We start from the raw sequence: 22,774 nt of genomic DNA, 5'->3' as shown, positions 1-22,774 counted from the left end.
TTGGAGTAATTTGTTTTACATATATACATCTGATCACAAATGTCTCCATTATTATATCTTTGATAATATCAGTTGCAATTCTGTCATTCATTAAATGTTTTCATTTATATAAAACAGCATTTACAAACAGCAAAGTAGAGTAGAATCATTTCTTTTCAAATGAGAAATCACTTTAACAGCAGACAATACATTCACTTATGACTTGCACAGTTCTATGCTAAGTCATTCCAATAATGAATCTTACTTCTTTGTTGCTTAAAATTACTCATCTTTCATTGTTATACAATAGGGTTGCCTGGACTTACCAAGAGACTCCTGGGATTTGGCAAATATTAAGTTTTCAGGCTAAAACTTATCCTTCCTGTATATTATTATACAGAAAGAAAAAGCCTGAGTTATATATTTAAACAGACTGAAGAATAAGCAATGACATTTTGATGTTGCTGAGTAGAAAAATGTCAAATCTCCTAAAATTTTATATTCCTGAAACAGAAAACTCCCAGAATCAACTCTTCAGGAGTTGGAAAACTAAACATGTAATGGTTCTAATTACCATCTCTTCATTTGACTAAAATATAAACAGATATGTTTAAGTTAAAATATAGCAAAATTATTAAGTTAAATCTGATCAAAATACATTAAATAAATAAAAATGATTAAGTTTAAAATTAAAACTGCTGGCAGCTGAAAATCTAATTTACTGGCACTTGCTTCCAGTGAATATAAAGTGGTATGGATGGTAAACTAAAGACATCTGTGATGTTACCAGTTCTAATTTTAAAAAGTTTTGTTTTTAATTGGAAATATTTTTTTTTGTTGCTTTAAAAAAATTTTTTTTAAATTTTGACACCAAGAAGACTACAAATAAAAGTGTTGTCAAAAATTGTATTCCAGAACAGTGAAAGTGAATAAATGGTGACCCCTTTTCAACAGGCTTCACTTTTAAACAAAAAAAAAAACTCTTAGTCTAAGAAATAGACAAATGTACTTGAGGGCTTATCACACTGGTAAACAAGAATTAAATTAAAGTCTTTAATGATTCTCTATAATAAAGTATGGCTCTTTAACAATGTATTGGAAAAATGCTTAAAATGCATTTTGGATTAATACGTCTCTCTTCAGTTAGCACTCTTAAAATTATACAAATACAAACTATAAATTTATACAAAATATAAAATTATTTATATTTTGTATAAATTTATAGTTTGTATTTGTATAATTTTAAGAGTGCTAACTGAAGAGAGACGTATTGATCCAAAATGCATTTTAAGTGTTTTATCGATTGTTAAGAAGAGCAATACTTTATTGTAAAGAATCATAAGACTGTAATTTAATTCTTGTTTACTGGTACAATAAGCCCTCAAGTATATTTGTCTAATTGATACAAACTAAGAAAAATAAAACATTAAAGGCTAAAATCAATACATTCAATCAAAATAAAAATGTTATTGAATTTCTTAAATTTGGTTATCCATATTAAAACATGACTTAGAAAAAGTGTTTATTTTTCATTTAATGTAAATTTATTCTTAATGACACACACAATTCAATAGGTTTTTGTTTGTTTGTTTGGTTGGTTTAGACACTGCACACTTCTGTAATTTTGACATTAATTAAAGTATACACTTTCCAGACAAAACGAACAAAGCTATTGTTTATTATAAAAATCTATTGCTTTTCTTATAATTATTATAAATCTATTACAAATAAACTTAAATCATTTAATTCTACTTTACAAATGAATATATAAAAATGACTAAATAATAAATTCAATATTTACCTTGTTCGGAAAATTGACTACGTATGTACTCATCGTAATTTCTTTTTCCAGCAACAGTTTCGGTGGCTTTAACTTCGACATTCTTTGTTGCCATCTTCGAGACGATGATTTAACAGAAACGAAAAAAAAAACAACTTAATCTTTAAAATATTAATATAGTGTTAAAACCACTTAAATGTACATCCTCAATTAACATAAAAAGTTCTATTTATAGATTCGAAAGTGAATGATGCAAATGATTATAGGCTTAATGCAAATTTTAACTTGTCATCGCTGGGATATAAGTGCCAAATTAGTTAACCCTTTCTACAAGAGCCTATTTTAATAAGGCGTAATATTAAGAAAGGGGCTAAATTGATGGCAAGAGGGTGTGTATTCCCTCAGTTAAAAATTTACTTCAATATTCCATTAAACCATTAATTTTAAGAATGTGGCGAAACACGTGTCTTCTTCTATCCTTCTTGTTGTGTTGAATGCAACTCGCAACCACACAACATCGAATAAAAGTAGTCATATTACAGTCACGTGCAGTTCTAAAGCTTCGAAATTCACGCCTCCATCGATACCCCATCTAGCGTTCGGAAAGTGAATTATTTATACCCACGTTAATAATTCTTATTTAACAATTATTCTACATCATTTTGACAATTAAATAAATAATAATATTTTTCGATAAATAATTTAAATTGAAATTACAAAAGTTCTTTAATTATCCTATTAGCATGACGAAACACGTTGCCAACTTGGCGATTTATCGTAGATCGTCGATTAGATTTGTGGTTAAATTCTTATTTTAACGATGATTACGGAAACAGTTATATCACTTTTTTACATTGGGTTGGGTAATCTGATGCTTTCCTTTAGATAAATTTCATTTATTTAAGAAAAAAAAATTAAATATGGTCCGAGTTTTTAATTGCTTTGTTTCGTAATTGCCCACTAGATGCCACTCTTTTAAGCAGATTCTAGAAAGTGACAATCACAAGTAAGAAAATAGATATTAAACCCATAAATTAAAATATATAAATTTCACATTAATTATTATTATTATTACTATTATTTACGTTTTTCACTTTAATAAACTTTAAAAAACTAAAGTTCTGTTGTAATTATTGTTAATTGGTTTTCAATATAGAAGTAACGGTACAATTCTAGGTCCGAATGACGTGGTTGGGACTTTAACAGAGCTGTAGAGCATACTGATAGGAACAAAAAAAGTCTAATGAACCATGGGTGTACGAGCGCGCCTTCGCGAGATATAGGCCCCCCAAAATGACTATATGTGAACTTTTCGAGACCCTCAAAAATGGGGTAAAATTTAAAAGTGAAAATTTTCACAAGTACAACTAAAATTTGCGTTTCGAACGCTTTCTGTTACAACTGACTAGAGACTCCTAAAAACCCCCTAAACACGAGGGTGACACCTCTCGACCGCCACTTCCGGGGAGCGCCGTCGGGACCACGAACAGTCGAACGCCAGTTCCTTTTGTTCAAGCATCGCGACCCCCGATCGCGATAGCGCGGTCGGCTCGTAGTACTAGCTGACCGCGAGCGATAGCCAGACTGAGGAGCCGTAGTCCCCGAGGTCGACGAGCGCGAGGGTGTGCAAAAAGGACTTAACTCGAACTGTAGATGATCGGTGTGCTCGTGGATCAACACCTGCCTCTGTTGAAGGTATATATCCCCGACTTGCCGGACTGCCTGTTAAACACGCGGTAGGCTTAGCGGAGAGAGCGACGCGACTCCCGATCATCGCGCGATCGCCGAAAAAAGTATGATAACTTTCTTATTTTTTGCCTCGGCCCAAAAGTAGGGTACCATTGAACTCGTCTCGGTTCTCTCAGTTCAAATATATACTTAGTCTCGAAATTCCATGGGTGGTAATCTATAGTACACCCTCTATATTTATAGTCTGCTTTTATGCAATAATTTTATGCTGATTATAACAGATGAGCTTTCGTAATTTAAATATATATAAAGCCATACCGAATAGTGAACCATTATAGGTTAAATCCAATGTAAACTTAATTAAATAAGAATTATTTTCTGTCTAAATTTCGTGTCTTTAACCGTATTTTCTATCTTAATAACAGTATTTTAAACTGTCAACTTTCTTGCTGATAATACCAAGCTGTAGAAGATTTCGTTAAGCAACAGGCAAGAGGACAGAGCATTTGATATGGTCGATAATCATCGTAGACCACGGCATAACGTAATACTATTCATAATAATGTAATATTTTATACTTTAATAATAATGTAATATTACAAATATATATTTTATAAATATTTCATTTATAAATTATATTTAATTATACTTTTAATGAAAGACTAGATGTTACCCGCGACTACGCCCGCGCGGATTTTTCAAGCAAACACCATTTATATTCAGTATTTCAACAACAACCATAGTAATTGTTATATAACACCTACCGCTGAAAATGATAAGAATTTCTGAGAAACAAAAGAACTGTTTTCAATTTGATCAATTTTCTGGAACGTTTACAATCGTTCTATAATCGAACCAATATGCAGTAACAAATTCGAATTTAAAACGGTTCGAACATTTGGTTAAAAAATCGAAATATATAAAAATATTTATAACAATGTCTGAAATGTTATCAATTTATACACCTAAGTACTCAATGAAGACTAAACTTAGTTGAAAACAAAAAATCGCATCTAAAATAGTACAGTAGAAGCCGTTCTTCAGGTTAAGTCTTAATCCTCCCCTCAGGTTAAGCCTTAATCCTCTCCCTCTTCCCCCGCGGGGGATTTTCAAAAATACCTTCTTGGTGTGCGTTTTCATGACCTACCCTAACTGTGTACCAAATTTCATCTCCTTGGGATCAGCGGTTTGCTCTGGGCGACGATCAATCAGTCAGTCAGTCAGGACAAGTAATTTTATATATTTAGATAAATGGAATAATTCACGACTTTTGGATTTCATTATAATATATAATATAATAATTTCATTATTGCTTATTTTAAAAATAAATAAATAATTCGATAAATTAACTAACTAAATACCTTGCATATACACACATAAATAATAATAACAATAATCTAACACAGTATTTTGTTTATATTAATAATTTGTACGTTTTCTTTTTCTATTTGTAGCGTACTAATGTATTCTTTTCGTATTGTGTTTATGGTTTTATATATATATATATAATACTTTTAGAAATAAAACTGACATTAGATAAATACTTTCATTAACGAATCTTCGTTTTGTTTTGCTTATGATAAAATAAATTTAAATTTATATTATTTGCAAACCATATAAATATATAATTTTATATTTTCGCGGTCATTTTTTCCCCTCAAATATTCCATCAAACTTCTCGAAGAATTCTTATTCAAGTATAATAATTACTAAAAACTATTATAAACAAATATACTATAATAAACTAATATATCTGCAAAATTAAAAAATCATTTGCTATAAAATTCAATAGTACTGTAACTTATAGAAATAATTTAATAAATTAAACCAAATTTGTAAAATAAATTACAGTAGAGCATTCGTTTATCCGAATCAATTGGGGACTGGAGTTGTTCGGATAACCGATTATGTACGAAAAAACATATTAACCTATCCCATGTTGAAATCTTTTTCTGTTACGTGTCACTTCGTGTTGAATTTTCGTCGATTTTAAGCCTAACGAAAATTTTTATAATAATAATCGAGGCTATTGTATCGTTAAAAATTATTTCTTTATTTTGTACAAACAAAATAAATATATTGAAAAATATAAAAACAAAAAAATTATGCTTTAGAAGTTAATCTAGTATCAAAACGTTCGATTCAGCACGACACAGTCCGATAACCCGGAGTTTCGGATAAATGACGCTCTACTGTATATTCTATAAAAATAAATTTTCTAAAAATACGATGGCAGAAATTATAAACTTTGTAGATATAACGTGTTTTAAATTTTCTCGATCTTCATTCTAGTTTAGTTTTATCTCAACAAATCACTCAATAAATTGGTCTTGATACAATAATAAATCAACAGTGAACTGTATTGAGTTTGGGAATGAACACTACACGTTAGATACCGCCATCGATATCTAATCCGGTCTTAGCTGTAGGCCAGGAAAACTTGTGATATGCACGGAAACAGTCCTTTTAATAAGCGCAGACAGTTTTTTAACGGACCAAACAAGCACAGAAGTTTTATAGAAAATATTAAAATTAATCTTAACATTTTGACGTCATTCTATAATTTGTTGAATGAACTGTTGCAAGAGTTGGCGTGAATGATTTAAAAAATATTAGAAATCCAAAAATGAGTGACCAAGAGTACGATAGTGGTGGTGAAGGCTCTAGTACTACCGGTGTTACCAAAAAAAAGAAATACGAACAATTCTACAAACACGAGTGGGAAGCCCTACCAGAGTTCAAAGGGTGGTTAACCCAAAGTAAAAAAGGGCGACAATTTGCACTTTGTAAGCCTTGTGGCAAAGACATAAAAATTTCAAGTGGAAAAGACGCTTTACTTAAACACAGTGTAAGGAAATTTCATATGAAAAAAGTGGAGACAATCTCAAGTAAACAAGTCTCAATGATGAAAACTTTTGCTATATCCGGATCAAGGGAAAAACAATTGGAAGCATCAATTAAAGAAGGTACGTTTTTGTGACTAATTGATTCATTACGTAATTACCCCTTCCTAAGTCACGTGGCGTCTGACTTTTTTTAGTCGCATTTTTTCCGAAATTTTTCAAAAAATTTCAAAAAATTCAAGTTTTTTAATTTCTCTAATTATAATTTCTTATCTTCTTATTTGTTATTCAGGGGAAATACGCCTTTCAGCATTCGTAGCAGAGCACAACTTGCCTTTCTTGGTCATGGAGCATCTGCCGAAATTAAGACGCAAATCGGCAATTGATCTACTCATCAAGAAAAAACTTATTTTAGAGGTTGCCAAGAATTTATGACTGATAACAATCAAATGAACAGTCTTTTAAGAATGTTCAGTCAATATTGTCGTCACGGCTTCAAAACTAAAAGTGTTTTAATTATCTGTGCTAAAGAATTTTTGTAAAAGTTCATAAATAAACATACCAACACAAGACAAGAAATAAGAACGTCTTTACATTATCATAATTAAGACTCAATGATCCAAGCGCATTAAGTGAAGATTTTGGGATCAAATCGTGGAAGGAAGACACATTTACTCGAAAATGTACAGAAATACTACAGTATATATAATATAAATAGATCATGTGTCTCTCCAGTAGGCATTCCAATAGAGGATGCGGCTCTCGTATATTTCTGATGAGCAGTATATGGCTCCTATCGTGACAACGTTTTTGGCCTCCCTTGAGCGATCAGCCAAATGGAAAGTGTCTTTCGGGATGACCTTTATGGGAAACTGACTTCTATTTGTATTAGATACGTGACGAAAACCCGAAAAGTCTACGTTCCTAGCCCATTACCCAGGAATTTTTCGGGGGGGTGGTCCGTTCGGATCAAGGTTAGCAGCCTGCCGCCCTGGGGGACCCGGGATCGAATCCGGACGGGTCGAAAAATCCCCACGAATTTTTCGGGGGATGGTCCGTCCGGATATGTCGGTCCCCGTCCCTCACCACCCGGCCGCCCCATTGTGGGCCTGGCCGAACCCATAATGGGCCTACTAAAAGAGGCCCTCTTAGTGCCCACAGGGCGGAAAGAGTTAAAAAAAAAGCCCATTACCTATACAGTTTCTCCGCTAACCTACTACTCAACCTTTCGCTCTGAGAAACTCCTGATTGAATCTTTAGAAACTTTCATGGGTTTTTGGCAGTTCAGACCATAATGGGGCGGTCGAGGGCAAAAGTGTAATGGACATTAATGATCTATAATGAGGGAGGCAAGACACTATTTGGCCTTCCTAGTTATGAATTATTGATACCTTCATTATTCATCAGCCAAAATCATAAAATGTTTTATACTAAGAGTGTCTCTTTGTGAATGAAAGTCGTATTTTAGAAATTATAATAATTACAATATTATTTTAATTGCGTGTAAAAAGTATAACAATTTATCATATAAAAATTTCAAATCAATAGAAGTATTAGCAACAGTAGCTTACATACTATAGTTAATGTAAATTTATTAAAGTTTAAAATGATACTATTTCGAATGACTTAAAATATATTAATACTATACTCAATAAATCTTATAGGTATGAAATTCTGCTTACAACTGGCATCAACAAAAGCTATGGAAAGATAGTCAGTTCGTCCTCTATCCTATATCATTCCTGGATGCGAAAAATATAGTGACTATCTATGTAGTAAATATAGTGACTATCTATATAGTAAAAATATAATGACGTATATAGTGACGAATATCTGGAATGTATGCTATGAGCATACATTCCAGATATTCGTCACTATATATAGTGACGAATATTTGGAATGTATGCTCATAGCATTCCCCCTATCAGCTCATCATTTTGTAGGAACTTGCAAAATGGGTCATCCTAATGATCCTTCTACAGTTGTAGATACTGCACTCAAGTAAGTATTTAAATACGATTATTCTTAGAACGATGAATATAACAAAATCATCATAATTTTTCTTATAATAGAGTCAAAGGAATACATAATTTAAGAGTAATTGATGCTTCTGTTATTCCGACACTGATAGGAGGTCATACCAATATCCCTGTAATGATGATTGCGGAGAAAGCTGCAGATATGATTTTACAAGATTATTTTAAAAGATGAAATAAAATAATTTTTTATCTGATATTGGTATTTTGGTAGTGAACTATTTAAAATGAAAATTTCAGTAATGCTGGGGGGCAGAGGAGAACGTATATAACGATATTACAACTGTCCTCTTTGGCTTCGTTGCTTCCATCCACTTCTCGGATGCCATGGTTATTAATTTAAGTAAAGATTGCATTGATTAAACAGGCAGTTTTTGCATATTTTTGAAAGCTGTTCTTAGGCTACTTATCATAGATGTGCGATTTAATTATAACACTTGTGGAATTTAACATATTATTGCTAATGTGAGATTGTATTTTTTGTTTAGAAACTTATTTTAAAATTTTTATTTCACATTTTGTTTGAATAAAGTCAAATTGTAATGTCTTCGGATAAAAGTCATAAGGGGCATATTATGTTTTTTAAGGTTTGAAAAGGCTATAACGCCATACAAATGGTTAAAAAAAAGTCGTTTGAAGTACAGTACAAGGTACCAATGTACTAGTTTTTAAAAAAATCGTACTTGAAAAAAGAAAGACCCTAGGCAAAATTTATTCTTCTTTTTTCAATTTTTATGAGAATTGTAAGCTCCAACCGAAGAGGGTTCAAAAGACCCGAAATGTACACTTTTGGAGTTTACTTAAAAGAATAAAGAAGTTCTAATCGGGTCATATTTTGATTGTGGTGTGATAAGTCTTCATTAATATCTAAATTGGTAGCTATATTGATATAAGAAAAAATATAATTAAAAGAAGTGTGAAGCATTTTATAACAACTTCTCTTCTGCTTTTAGCAGAACGAGTTCATCAATTGCAAAAAAAAAGTTCTGCTCTTTCAGTAGACAAGATAGAAAGTGATGAAAGTCTTTTTTGACATATCGTTGATTGGAGGTAGTTCTTGATCAATTTTAATTTGAAAATGATCGTTCTATAGTGCAGTAGATAATTATCAGTATAATTATATTTTCCAATAATTACTAATTTGATGATTTAAATACTAAAATTTACTATCAAATTTATAAGGCCCTTAAAAGCGCTTGTCTCTAGGCGTTATCTTTATCGCTTTATTGCCTCCTCTTCTAGGACAACCTGACAAAACTTAAAACAGTATACTAGATATATAAGTTTAATTTGCTGACATGATTTTTGAGTCAAAAAGTGTTTTCTTATTCAGAAATATATTATAAGCATATTTTGTATAACTGTACTTACAATTTAAAAGAACTACCAGGGGCTGAGTGGATAAAACCATTGTGCTACAGTGGTAGTTGGCCAACGGGCTGGCTACATGAAATTTTTGGGTTTTCTTCGTGTTTCTAACAGCTAATAATGGGCCAGCTTTTCATAGAAAGTTTTTCTGGAAACCATCTCCTTCCCAGATCGCCCATATGTTACATCGCTGTATTATATCAAACCAAGTTTATGTTGGAATCAACGATCGCGATGTTTTGTAGATGTTCTGACGTAATAAAAAGTTGGTGGCGTTGTTGGTGGACATTAATGATCTATAATGAGGGAGACAAGACACTATTTGGCCTACTAAGGGGAGAGTGAAATGAGGTCACCTCGGGGAAGGTGACCTCATTTCACTCTCCCCTTTCCAGCGCTGACCTTCCGTGAGTTAAGACCGTGTCAGTGGCGTAGCGTGGTTGTCAGCCGCCCGGGGCGGAGGAAAATTTCGCCGCCCCCTTATTTAGGTATTTTTACAAGATATTATTATTTATCGTAAAATTTTGCCACCCCCTAAAAGTGCCGCCCGGGGCGGGCCGCCCCTGCCGCCCCTGCCGCCCCCACTACGCTACGCCACTGGACTGTGTGTAATCTTTGTGCATTCCTTGTTCTTTTGTTACATGACCGGTTATGCTAGTCCAACTGCCTTTTTACCAATCTTTCCGTTAAGCGCCAAGTCTAACAGTTTAAATCACATTTAATTCTGTTTAAATATTTTAAATATTCAATTACTGAATATTTTAAATATATTTTAAATATCTAAAATTTATTTAAATAAATAAACAAATTACTGAATATTTTAAACAAAAGAAATTTCTATAGTTTTATTTACTTAACAATTACTTATTGTTTAATTATTGTTTACAATAACACATGTATCTTGAGCATTTAACACACGTATATTGTTTAAAATGAAACCTCTTTGTGAGTAAATTTCAATAATAAATCCATGAAATGATTTCTTTTGCAAAGGAAACTAATAATTTTAATTATAGATGTTACTATATTCATAATATATACCTGGATTATTTGGAAATTTGGAGCTAAACCTATTCACGGTAATTTTTTTTCTTATAGAATTACTTGTCATATGCTTACATACAATAATATTTAAGTATCTTACGCTTATATTTTAGTAAAAGATTTGGGAATTCTTTATCGGAACATCAGTTTAGAAAATTTCACTTCTACGTCCTTCCCGAACACTTTAAATAGTTTCCTTAAAATTTGGAATATCTCAAAAGTGGACCAGTTCTATCCTTCTTTGAAATTTCTTGTTAATAAAACTACGATCGGTGTCAATTCCTCCATACATCATTTCCATAGATTGATACTTCGAGGTAAAGAAAAAGAGAAAATAAGCCTCACTCGACATTACTTAAATAAGATTCGAAACATACCGAAGTGGATTCAAAACTTCAGAATCAACTGGAATCAAACATTTAATAGTGGAATGTCAGAAATTAAAAGTACCTTAATTGCTCGAAGAAATTTCATATTAAAAATGCGTGGGAAATTTATAATTTGGTTGAAAAATCCACGAATTCCACGATGTAAATGCAAAGACGTTCAGAAAATTGCTTGTTGGTCGGCGATTTTCTTTGCTACTTGTGATCTAACCGATGACGAAATTAAGAAAAATGGTCCAAGGGTTGTTATTTCTTGTTTATTCGCAAATTTATTAATTTATTTCTTACTTGGACATTTTCGGAATTAAAAAAAAATTACTATATTCGATAAAATCAACAATATTATTTATTTCTTTAATTCTATGAAGAGTAAGATGAATGTTGGATATGATTCCATTATATGATCCAAATTTTGTAAATTTGGATCATATAAAGAAACCTAACACGTGAGATATCTGCTAAAGGGGTACTATCTATGAGAAACTGTCCCTTATTTAGGTTTTAGATACTTAACATCGAATGAAAAAAACCCGGAAACTCCAAGTTGTCATTACCAGATAATAGGAACATTGTTCGGAATGATTAATAACAATCTCACAGGTAAGAAATATTCAAATGACATGAGACATAGGAGAAAAGACAAGGTCACCACTTATTTTTTAATATAAAATCAGATAAAAAAAATATTTAAAATGCCGTTTTTTTTACCTTACGCGAAATAAAAGAATTAGCGGGAAATAAGGGAAATAGGGATACGATTATAAAAACTTACTTGGTTAATTGTAGAAAAAATCCAAAAATCCTCGCAAACTAGCACAAAACGAACCTCACCCAAGGAAAGCAAGAGGGAAAATGAGAAATTTTACGAACATCTTAAAGAAGATGAAAGGTCTGAAATTCTAGGAACAACTAATGTCTAACACCTATTATGGCTGTCACTTGAGAACCCCCACTGTCTGAAACCTGTGTTTTTACAGTACATTAAACATTTATCCCCAGGAATTTTTCAGGGAGTCCGTCCGGATATGTCAATCCCCGTCCCTCACCACCCGGCCGCCCCATTGTGGGCCTGGCCGAACCCATAATGGGCTTGCTATAAGAGGTCCTCTTAGTGCCCACAGGGCGGAAAGAGTTAAAAAAAAAGTACATTAAACATCTTCCATTAGCAATGACTAATGAATTCATTACAAATTGTGTTTTAATTTATTTTTAAGTGATTTTATATGTACTGTACATTCGAATGAGTTTCATTAGGCAACCGGTTAAATTTAATTAATTCAGGTTTTACTGCCCGGACCCGTGTTAACTCGGGCTGATTACATAGCGTTACAAATAAATCGGACGTTTTTAAAACTTCTTTTATATGTTTTCTTGGTCCACAAAGTTTTCAGAAGTTTTTACCTGTGCGAAAAAATTTTATAGCGATTTTAATCACCCGCGATTAACGCTTCATCGTTTTTAATGGGATTTTTTTATATCGAATTCATTTAATCATTGTAAACTTCTAATGCACGGGTTTGACATCGGTAAAATTAATTATCTTGCTTTCCGATATCATAAACAATTTCTAATATAGTTTTTTAATTAATAGATTTTGTTATATAGACTATAGAGTAAAAACTGCTTAGGCAACCACTTGCATTCGATGGGTACCTGTCAAAATGGCAAAAATTTTCTGGCAGTAAATAGTTTATTCCTACAGTCTTCGTTTAATTATTAAACTACCACCCGTGTAACGCGACCACAGGAATCGATTTTTCATCTGAAACAACGTACAACAACTGTAATAAGAGACGACTTCCGCTTATTAGAGTATCTGGTCTAGTTAATACTGCGAATGTATCTTGTCTAAAGTATTGTTCGAACTAATTTCAACGTTTCCCCCTCTTAATATAATGAATTGGTCAAAACTCCTGGGGCACTTCTCCCACTCTTGAAATTAGGCGCAGGTGTTAACGAATTAGTCTAGCTACAAAGGAAATTCATTTCAGTTTCTTGAAAATGTGGAAAATACGAAAGAAATGCTAAGTGCTGTGGTTAGAAGATGGTGTTAAAGTTATCAGAGAAAGTGAAAATGGTTTATCACAACGGCAATTCGGGGCAAAGTTTAACTGTGCAATTTATTCTACTATAGAACTACAGTATTTTCCTGTCCGCAATCGAACTAAGTTCGAGCGGATTACATAGCGTTACACAGAAAACGAGCGTTTGGGCCATGGGCAAAAAAAAATTTTTTTTTTTTGAATTTTCGGATGTTTTCTAAGTCCCCAAATTTTTTGAAAAATTTTTACCCGCGCGAAAAATTTTATTGCGATTTTAATTAACCTTTAATGACGCTCGATTAACGCTTAATTGTTTTTTATGGGATTTTTTTATGGAACTTTATTCATCATTCTAAAGTTCTAGTGCGTTGTCGATTTTACTTCGGTAAAGTTATTTAAAGCTATTTTCTGATGTCAAAAACAACATCCAATAGTTTTTAAATTTTTTTAATTAATAGAGTTTTTATATATACGATTAATTAAGTCGGGGGTCGGAAATTTCAATTAAAATCGTAATTTTAAAAAAATTCACCCTACTTTTTACCCTTCTCCTCCCGAGAGATTCATGAGAATGTCCCGCGAAAGACGACACCAGCTGTTCTCAAGGTCATCCAGCTGTGTAAACAATGACTCATCCGTGTCAGATTTCGCGCTAAGGCGAGACAAAGGAACTTGTACTTCGAAGCTTTTTCTTCAAAATTAACACATTTCTTTCGTTTTTTTAAAGATTTGATTATTTTTAATGTAATTAAACATAATTAATTATAAAATTTTAAAAAAAATAGGAAAAAAGGGGTTAAGGAATGTGTACTATAACTAATACACATACTTTATTACAATACATATATTTACAGTTAAATTTTTCAGATAGTGCACTGAATGGCGCTCAGTCTTCAATGATGATGTTGGTTTCACCAGATTTTCTTAATTTCGTTCACATATTAATTTTTTTTTGTTTTTTAAAAACATTTATACAATAAAATATTATTTTTTAAATATTTATTTATTGTACTTTTTACATTAATTTATATTATTACATTTCTTTACTAAATTTTCGCGTTTATCTTGTCTTCTAATTTATATATTAAAAAATAATATTTTCATTTTTTTTAATTAACTGGTTAAGAAAATTATAAAGAAGTATTTGTTTATTTTTCTTTATAATTTTACGTAAAACTTCTTCGATCTTTACTTATTTTCACTAAGTTTTCGACCTGTCACGTTACAAGAATGAGAAATGGCCAAAGAATATATTTTGCCCAGCAGAGAGAAACGGCAACCGAATCTCTTCTCCTAGCCATGCACTAGGTTAAAGTAAACAGATTGTAGGGACTAAAGGAGGATGCACATATGCGACGCGACAACGAAAAGCGGTGTCGCAAACGCATCTTCGCCGCGCGGCAGCACAACCACACAAGCGGCAATCCGTTTACATTTTGGCGCATGCGTTCAGTATTCAAGATGGCGAACGATACTGACACTGCCGCTATCCACGTGTTTAAAAATTTTGTTTGGTACGGCTTGTTTTATTTAGCTAGATTTCGTCGAAAATTCGAATGAAGATTTTGGATTAGAGATATTGGCATATTGGCAAAAATCTTGCCGAGATATTTTGTTGGATCGATAAAGAACTGATGTACAAAGTAGGCTTATTCTTCGATTAAGATCTCTCGATAAAGAATACTATTTCGAGTAAGATTCGGTTGTTTTGTTCTTTGAATTAAATAATATATGATTACTGTATTTGTGTAGAATTTGTGTTAAATTTATTATTCTTTTCGCTTTATTCTGATGTTAGTTATCTCGGTTAACCACGTCGAACTTTCCGCCATTAAAACACCAGATGATTGTATTTTCTCACGTGACTGCCAGACGAATTGTTATTGGCTGATAGAAACGCGTCTTGACGGCGGCCGCCGCGAAAGATAGAATTCGACCAACTTTCGCGTCACGAGAAAAGCGGCACGAAATAGACCTCTGCGGCGAGAAAAAGTGACGTCATTCTGCCGCTTTTCCTTGCCGCGCCGCATGTGTGCATCCGGCTTAAGCCTCCCTGCCGCTCTAGACGGCCCTACTTGCTTCGCCTGCTTGATTTCAATATAAACTATGACAAGCATTTGGGGGACGATTTCATCGATTTCCGAGGTCACTGCCTTTATTATCTTCTCGTGACAGAAATGCGTCGAGACGATTTAATGCAATTTTAGGCAGTGCCGTAACTAGCCTTTTATGCGAGCATCTGTGACTACGCTTCAAAACAATGACCCAAAACTTGGTCCAGGGCATTTCTGCGCCCCCAGGGTCTACTCCCTGTGCCTGGGCACCGCTGGCACCACCCTAGTTACGGCACTGCTTATATTAAGATGTGTTTGCACTTAATTTCAACCATCTTTGTATCAAAATGCTTTCCGTAGTATACAAAGAGCCGAATCCTTGAAATTGTCATAGATCTATCTTGAAGATAGGGTACGAAATCAGTTCAAATACACTCAAGACGAATCTAGGTTTTCGAGGTCTACGGCTTATTGAAGTCCAATGCAGCCCCATTTTTTGTTAGATTAAGAATCTTTAAACTGGAGTTTAAAATTGCAACTTAATGGCCTGACCAATTACGTTACATTAATCACAATAAAACAAATAATATTAATACTATAAATTATCTTCATTATTATTACCGTATATTTCGGTGGATAAGACGAACTTCAGATAAGACGAGGTATAAATTTTCGTCGAAGTTTTATAATTTTAGCTTATATCTGTCCTATAAGACGACTCCAAACTATCAACGGCCTATGAATTTAGTTTAGGTCAGCGATCATCATCTGAATAATAATACTGTATAGCATATACGTAATTGTGTCCTATTTGTAATTTTTCAAATGAACAAATTTATTTTCTTGCATCTGTCAGTACTGTCTTGCGATTGTTGCAAGCGTTCGCGCTGATTCGGCATTCGGGTAATGACCTTGACTATTCACACAAACGTCGTATGGGCTGTTCTATTTTGTGCACATACCCTACTCTTTATTAGTAAATAATTACGGTTTGTCCGTTTTTTGTAATGGTTTTAATTTATATACATTTTAATCTAATTTTTTATATCTGTCCTATAAGACGACCCCGGATTTTCGGGGCTTTTTTTTATGATTCGACCATCGTCTTATCCGCCGAGATATACGGTATATTAACTATTTTTTACTATACGATAAGTGCTCGTTGTTAATGAAAAAGTATTAAAAATTTATGATAATAATTCAATTTTTATGGGCCCTTGACACTTGGGCCCAGGGCTTAAGCCTCATTAGTCCCTATGTAGATCCGCCCCCGAATACACTGGAGGAGATCGAGTCGTCTATTAAAGTGAAACTTTCTCTATTTCCCAAACTTTCGGCTTACATTGAGGAAGTTTGTGATTGAACTAACCATATTGATCATATTATAACTGAAATCATATTTGAAACCATTTATATTTAAGTATAATTTGTGTACTTCGTATTTCAGTCTGGGAATATGACACGAATGGCCTTGGAAGGTATACCCAGGAAACTTTGTGAACAGAAAATAAGGCATTCGAAAGTGGGAGGTGGCCTACGAACAGACGAAAAAAATATTTAAAAAGAGTTGAATACAATAAGAAAAGTTTATAAGATAATCCCAGGAGAAAAATCGGCTGAAAAGAATAAAAGTCTTTGCCTAACCTGACATGCTGGTACAAGAAGAGGATGGCGATGTCGTTCAATTGTAATTAGATATTAAATGTTGGTCGGTGTATCTTTTGATAATTCTACAAAAAAACATAAACGAAACTTAACGCATTGGATATTTAAATCAGTTTTCTTTCGTTTTAAATCGTCTAACGATGTGAAATGTAAAAAATAGATAGATAGATATTCGCCACGATATCAAAATTGCATGTCATCTTAACATTCAAATTAATAACAATATTAGTAAAGACAAGAAATGGCATTGACAGGCTTTAATAAAATTTCTTTAAAAACCCCAAATAGCGTATATTAAAATATCAATAACAAAAATAAACAAACGACGTATTGTTTAACATTATTACAAAGAAATAATGAAAAGCGTTTTTATCGTTGGAATGCGTTCCGTTCGCTGTGAATTTTCTCTCGCCATGTTTTGAATTCTAATATCTTCGTTATTATTTAAAGAAATCATGACAATTGCAATAAACAATCCTAGATGGACGAAACATAATCCTCTTGAAAGACAGAAATCACATCTTCAAGCAAAGGAAGCGAATTTAAATCTATTTTCGTATAAGCTAAAGGAGGCATCTACACTTCATTCAAGATTTGAACATAATCCTAATTATCCCAGGATAATGAAGAAACAAAGACACTCGATCAAGTCAGAGAGGGATAAGACAATGCCTTCTAATGTCCTCCTTCGCAAAGTAATCACTGTACAGTACCTAGATAATGTAGGTACTCTAATTACTCAAGGACTGTATAAGGTCAGGACACGCTGCCGTAATTCTATGAGGCAGCGGCCATGTTGGGGCATATCGATAGAGATCACCATACGTGGTCCCTGCGTGAGTCAACTATTATTACGTATATACATACTCAGAACGTTAAACAATGGGTTATTCTGTGGCACCTAATTGTAAAAGTAAGTCTATCGACCTTCGATTGTTTAGATTTCCTGCAGATAAGCAGATGAAAGCGAAATGGATGCAGAACTGCAGACGGGATAAGTGGCAGCTACCTGAACATTCTAAACTATGTGAGAGTAGTGTATATTATGTATTTTTTTATAGGTACTGTCTTTGAGATGTACTGTACACTCAAACCTGTTTTTGTGCGGCGCATAAAAGAAAACGCATAAAAAATCGCACAAAACTTCACGAGTAGCTATAAAAAATAGTTTTCGCAACACAATTAAAAAGTATTTTTTTATGCGATGGATAGGGACCGCATAAAAAAGTCTCACGTAGAAAATAACTCAAAACCGTACGAAATAGCTAGAAATTGCTTTTTTAACTTCTTGCGCTTTTTTCTGCAATCCCTAATGGGGAAAAATCTCTAAAAATTTTATTTTTTATATTAATTAATTATTTCCACTTAAATACCAATCTAACATTAAAAAGTTAAAAATAATCGTTAAAAAATGATTTTATTTGATAAATATAGCTGCAGAAAGTGTTATTTCAAATTTAACAAGGCGTGAAATTTTACACCTGCAGTCTAAAGCTAGAGGGATGCTAACTTACCGCATCTGTTCAAATATAACATAATATTTATGATTTTTATGCTATTAAAATGAGAGGGGACCGAAAAAAACGTATGAGAAAAAATTTTACTGAATAAAAAATGAAAAAACCTGCTGATGTCATAGAAAACATCCAATAGAGTTTTAAAAAATTTTACAGGAGTCAATTATGTTCCAATTTGATTGAAATTTTCATATACCGCACAAAATCGCACAAAAACAGGTTTGAGTGTATACGTGAGCTCACATTAGATTATTTGTTGTTCAGCTTCATTTCGAAGAATCTCAGTTAGAACAGTTAATCTCAACTTTTCTGTCAGTGAGAATACATATTTTTGCCAGAGATATGAACAGTACTTTGAATGTAAAAAAACTGTATGGAAGCAAAAACTCATTTATGCGTACTTCTGCTGACTTCCGAAAATGGTATTTTATTATATTTGTATCGTGTGTTTACAGAGAAAGAAGTTATGTCTCAGATAAGCTCTATTAAAAATATCATCAAATTGTGTTTAATATTATCCTTTTTGATTAAATTTTATATAATTAGGAAAATATGACGTTTAAGCCTTTGTAAAGCCAAAAATGTTCATTAATTAAACGTTAGTCCAGTATTTATTTTTTAATGCATTAATATTGTATTGATAAATGCTTTAAAATAAAATTTTGGATAACTTATGTTATTGCATTACTTTACCAAGTGCTTATATACGTAATTGCATCAGTTTTAGCACCTGTTTAATTAGTTTCATTCACGACAGCGAGTGATGTGGATGATTGTTTCTTTTAAACTTTGTCATTCGATCCTACTGATCTTTAGAACTAAGCAGACAAACACGAACAGTAACAAAAAAACTTTATTAAAAAGGTGAGAACTGTCACCGACGTCCTCGGCCAACATCCAGACAAAAACCCGCGAACTTTCGCGCCTCTTTTTCACGTTGCCACCCAACTCTCGTTGGCAAGTGTTGCCAGGCAGTGTTCAAGATCTCTGGCGCTGGCGGCCACAAAACTATTTGATCGAAAAGTTACATAAAATTTGGGGATGCGTAATCATCCGAAATTATTATTATAATTTTGACTGGAAATCACTGGATTTATGCAATTTTAGTTTAATTAATGTCATATAAAACTGACTGCTCGTATAAGTTTGCTTAAAACATGCGACTCAAAATACCCCAAAATGGCGGCTCAAGAAGTAGGTCACGCGTGTCCTGACCTTATACAGACCTTGTAATTACTAGTAGCCCGGGACGCCCGCTAGTGGGCGTTCTTTACAAATTCCCATGAGGCACGTTTGATCTACTTAATATATGAAAGTTTAATGCGCTTAATTTTTTAAAAGTTTGATGCATATTATTTTGAGGTTTAAAGCACGCAATATTTAAAAGTTTGATGCACTTAAAAAATTGTATATATTTATATATATATTATCTTAAAAACTAATCTTAATAAATCAATACACAAACAGCAAACAGGATTTCTATATTAGAAAGTGAAGATATTCTTTATTTAAAGTAATTGAAATAAATAAAAATAATATACTTCAAAAATCTAGTTTTCTTACGTCTTTTTCTGCCTCCCTTTTTGCCACGTGGTGGGTCCGACTCGGTGGAGAGGAGGCGTGTAAATCAGGGTGTGTATTGGGTTAGGGACGTTAGTGGATACCGTTACAGACGTGACATGGCAATGGCTTATATATATATAGATTGGTACTGTATTGTACATTTTCATAGTAGTGTAGGACTTGTCAATTTTTTGAGTGTTTGGGAACACTCAAGCTGTGCTAATTCTCTGGTCGTCAGCCATAGATTATCTTCTGCTGATTGCAGAAGATCATCATCATCATCAATAATGGAATCACTCAGCGCCGGATCCAATAGGTGCGAGGCCCGATTGAATTTTTTTTTGCGGGATCCCTCAAACTTTAAATAACAAAATTAATTAACTGTTAATTTACATATTGAAATATGTTGTTTTATTTTTAATAATAATATTCCTAGATATTTATTTTTGTAACATGTACAATTTTTAAATATATAAATTTTGACGTGATGCGGGGCCCATTCAAGCGCGAGGCCCGATTGGCACCAATCGCTCCAATCGCCTAAAATCCGGCCCTGAAATCACTACCTGTATGGGGTTTATCTTGAAGTGAGAAATCCCAACCTTGAATTTCTCAAACCAATTTTAGTGTGTGAAATTCTGTTTAATCCGTGCAAGATGTGTAATTACCAGAGCCCCTTCGGCCGCCAATTTAAAGTCTCTTAATCTTTAAAATTGGCGTTTCCACTTCCCGGGACAAGGACCCAGGGGTTGGATTTGTGGGAAGCGAGTGTTCGGGTTGTTTCATTGTGTGGAATTACACAGAACGAGGCGCTTGGCGTGTAAGTGCGTGAGTGCGAGAATTCGAGTAAAGGTTAAACGGTGTATATCTTCGTGTACAGTGATGTTATGTCCGTGCGTGTGTGTGTGTGTGTGTGTGTGTAATCGAAGAACATCTTCGGCATGTCTATAAACAAAGAAACAGTAAATTACAATACGAAAATAAGATGTGTTAAAAAATGAAACGAAAGAGTTCTTACGATCGGAGATTTCGGAAAATATTCACGTGTCCACTTGGTCCTCTTGGTGGTAAAGTTGGGGAGGGAGATTCTTCTCCCTCCCAAATGTTCCTAGAAAACACAAAGGCAGTGAGAAAACGAGAAGGTTCATTCATTTATTACCTAAAGTTAATATTATTACCTTTATCAGACAGTCTTTCTTCCCGAACAGTGTTATGAGAAGAGCGACAAACCCGACCTGGCCTAGCCTAGCCTAATCTAACCTACCCTAACCGGAAGCTCAATCCTCATAACAGCTGTTTGGGAAGAAAGGTCGGCCGAATGTCGAATCCGGTGAGTAGAAGTGTCAGGTCCGGGTGGTCACAATCGGGAGTCATATCCGTTGTTGTCGGACTTGTCTCCCGAGTGTCACGTTCGGGAGACAAGTCCGTGGGTCACGACCGAGTAAGAAAAGTCACGTCCGGGAAAAAGTGTCGAGTCCGGGTGAAAAGTGTCGAATCCGGTAAGAAAGTCGCATCCGGGTGAAGAAGAGGAAATCGAAGAAGATCACCGCCTAGGCCAAGGGAACCGCAGCCGTCCGCAGCAACGAAACCACGGACAGCACGGTCCCTCAACTTCGGCGGCTCTCTCCTCCGATTCCTCCCCGTTCTGGCTTCGGCAAGGCGGTGGCGTCGCCGTCGCGGACGAACGGGCAGAACGCGACAAACCAGAAAATGTCAACTCGGACGAGCTGTCATTCTCTACATCCACCACAGCAAGGTCTGTGGCCGGATGACCCCCGAAGACCTTCGCCAAGTGCACTGGACCCAGGGTGTAGCGTCGCATCATCCCGACTCCGGGAGGATGCCACGCCACGCGCACTTGGGGAAGGCCTTCTTCACCCGTTGCCTCTCGCTCGTCGAGCCCCCGCTCCTCCAACGGCACGGAACGACAGACTCGTTCCGCGTCGTCCGAGGAACCCCCTCCCTCCGGTGCCACCGTCTGCCTCCGCCGGAACCTCCTCCAAAGCCGCACCAACGACGCCATTCTGTAAAAAAAAAAAAAAAATTGCAATTAGTCCGGTGAAAACAAAAGCTTAAATTAATGCTTAAATTCTTCCGAGAAGAACAAAATGCCTTTTCAAATCTAAAAGATTCGAATCCGAAGCGCAAACGGCCGACCATCGAACGATGTGCCGAGATGTCTTCTGGAACCGATCCTTCAAGTAATATTAAATAAATTCTTATGTCTAAAGTCAATATGGACTAAGACTTACCTGAAAAATCTTTAATCTTCTCTGTAAAAGTCTTTAAACCGCAAAAAACAGCACGCAATCGAAGAGCACAACAAAAGCACGTCCGACCACAACAAGAAACACAATCGAACTGCGAATCGTCATGCGTGACGAATTTCGAACAAACGTTAAAAGACGCGTCAACAATGTTCGAATTACGTAGAAATTCGAATTAAAATATCAATTTTATTTTTTTTAAATTAATTTATAATTTTTTTTTAAATTTTGCTTCAATCATTTTATTGTGTTTGGAATTTGATAAATAAATTATCTTCTGCATTTACATGGTGCAGAATGGCCACCGTGGAGAGGTAAAAGACGATCATTTGAAATTTTAGTCTCGAAGCTTGACAATCTCCGAAAATTGCCCGAAATACGTTTGAATACGCTGATAAATATCTTTATCGTCCGTTTTCGGCCGAAAAAGATATTAATCGCATGAAATCAATCAAATTCTTAGGATTTCCATTTATTTCGCCCAATATTATTTCGCCTTACGGAAAGATTCATCGGTCGCCGTCGGGGTTGCGAGTTTCGC

At 34.1% G+C, this 22,774-nt stretch overlaps 1 long non-coding RNA gene across 2 annotated transcripts; it reads right to left on the bottom strand.

Moving 5' to 3' along the window:
• Positions 1-20,732: 20,732 nt before the first annotated feature.
• LOC136983030 (uncharacterized) lies at positions 20,733-22,370 on the bottom strand. 2 transcript variants are annotated; one of them, XR_010881969.1, is made up of 4 exons: positions 22,219-22,370; positions 21,145-21,990; positions 20,985-21,074; positions 20,733-20,911 (listed from the first exon to the last, which is right to left on the bottom strand). It is a non-coding gene; the product is annotated as an uncharacterized lncRNA (long non-coding RNA). The 2 variants fall into 2 exon arrangements; XR_010881968.1 differs by lacking the exons at positions 21,145-21,990; positions 22,219-22,370 and having other exon boundaries at positions 20,985-21,124.
• Positions 22,371-22,774: the final 404 nt, after the last annotated feature.

Source organism: Centruroides vittatus, unplaced genomic scaffold (genome assembly GCF_030686945.1).
Source record: "Centruroides vittatus isolate TY-2023 unplaced genomic scaffold, ASM3068694v2 contig_875, whole genome shotgun sequence".
Lineage (NCBI taxonomy): Eukaryota > Metazoa > Arthropoda > Arachnida > Scorpiones > Buthidae > Centruroides > Centruroides vittatus.
This window is presented reverse-complemented; position numbering and strand designations above follow the sequence as displayed.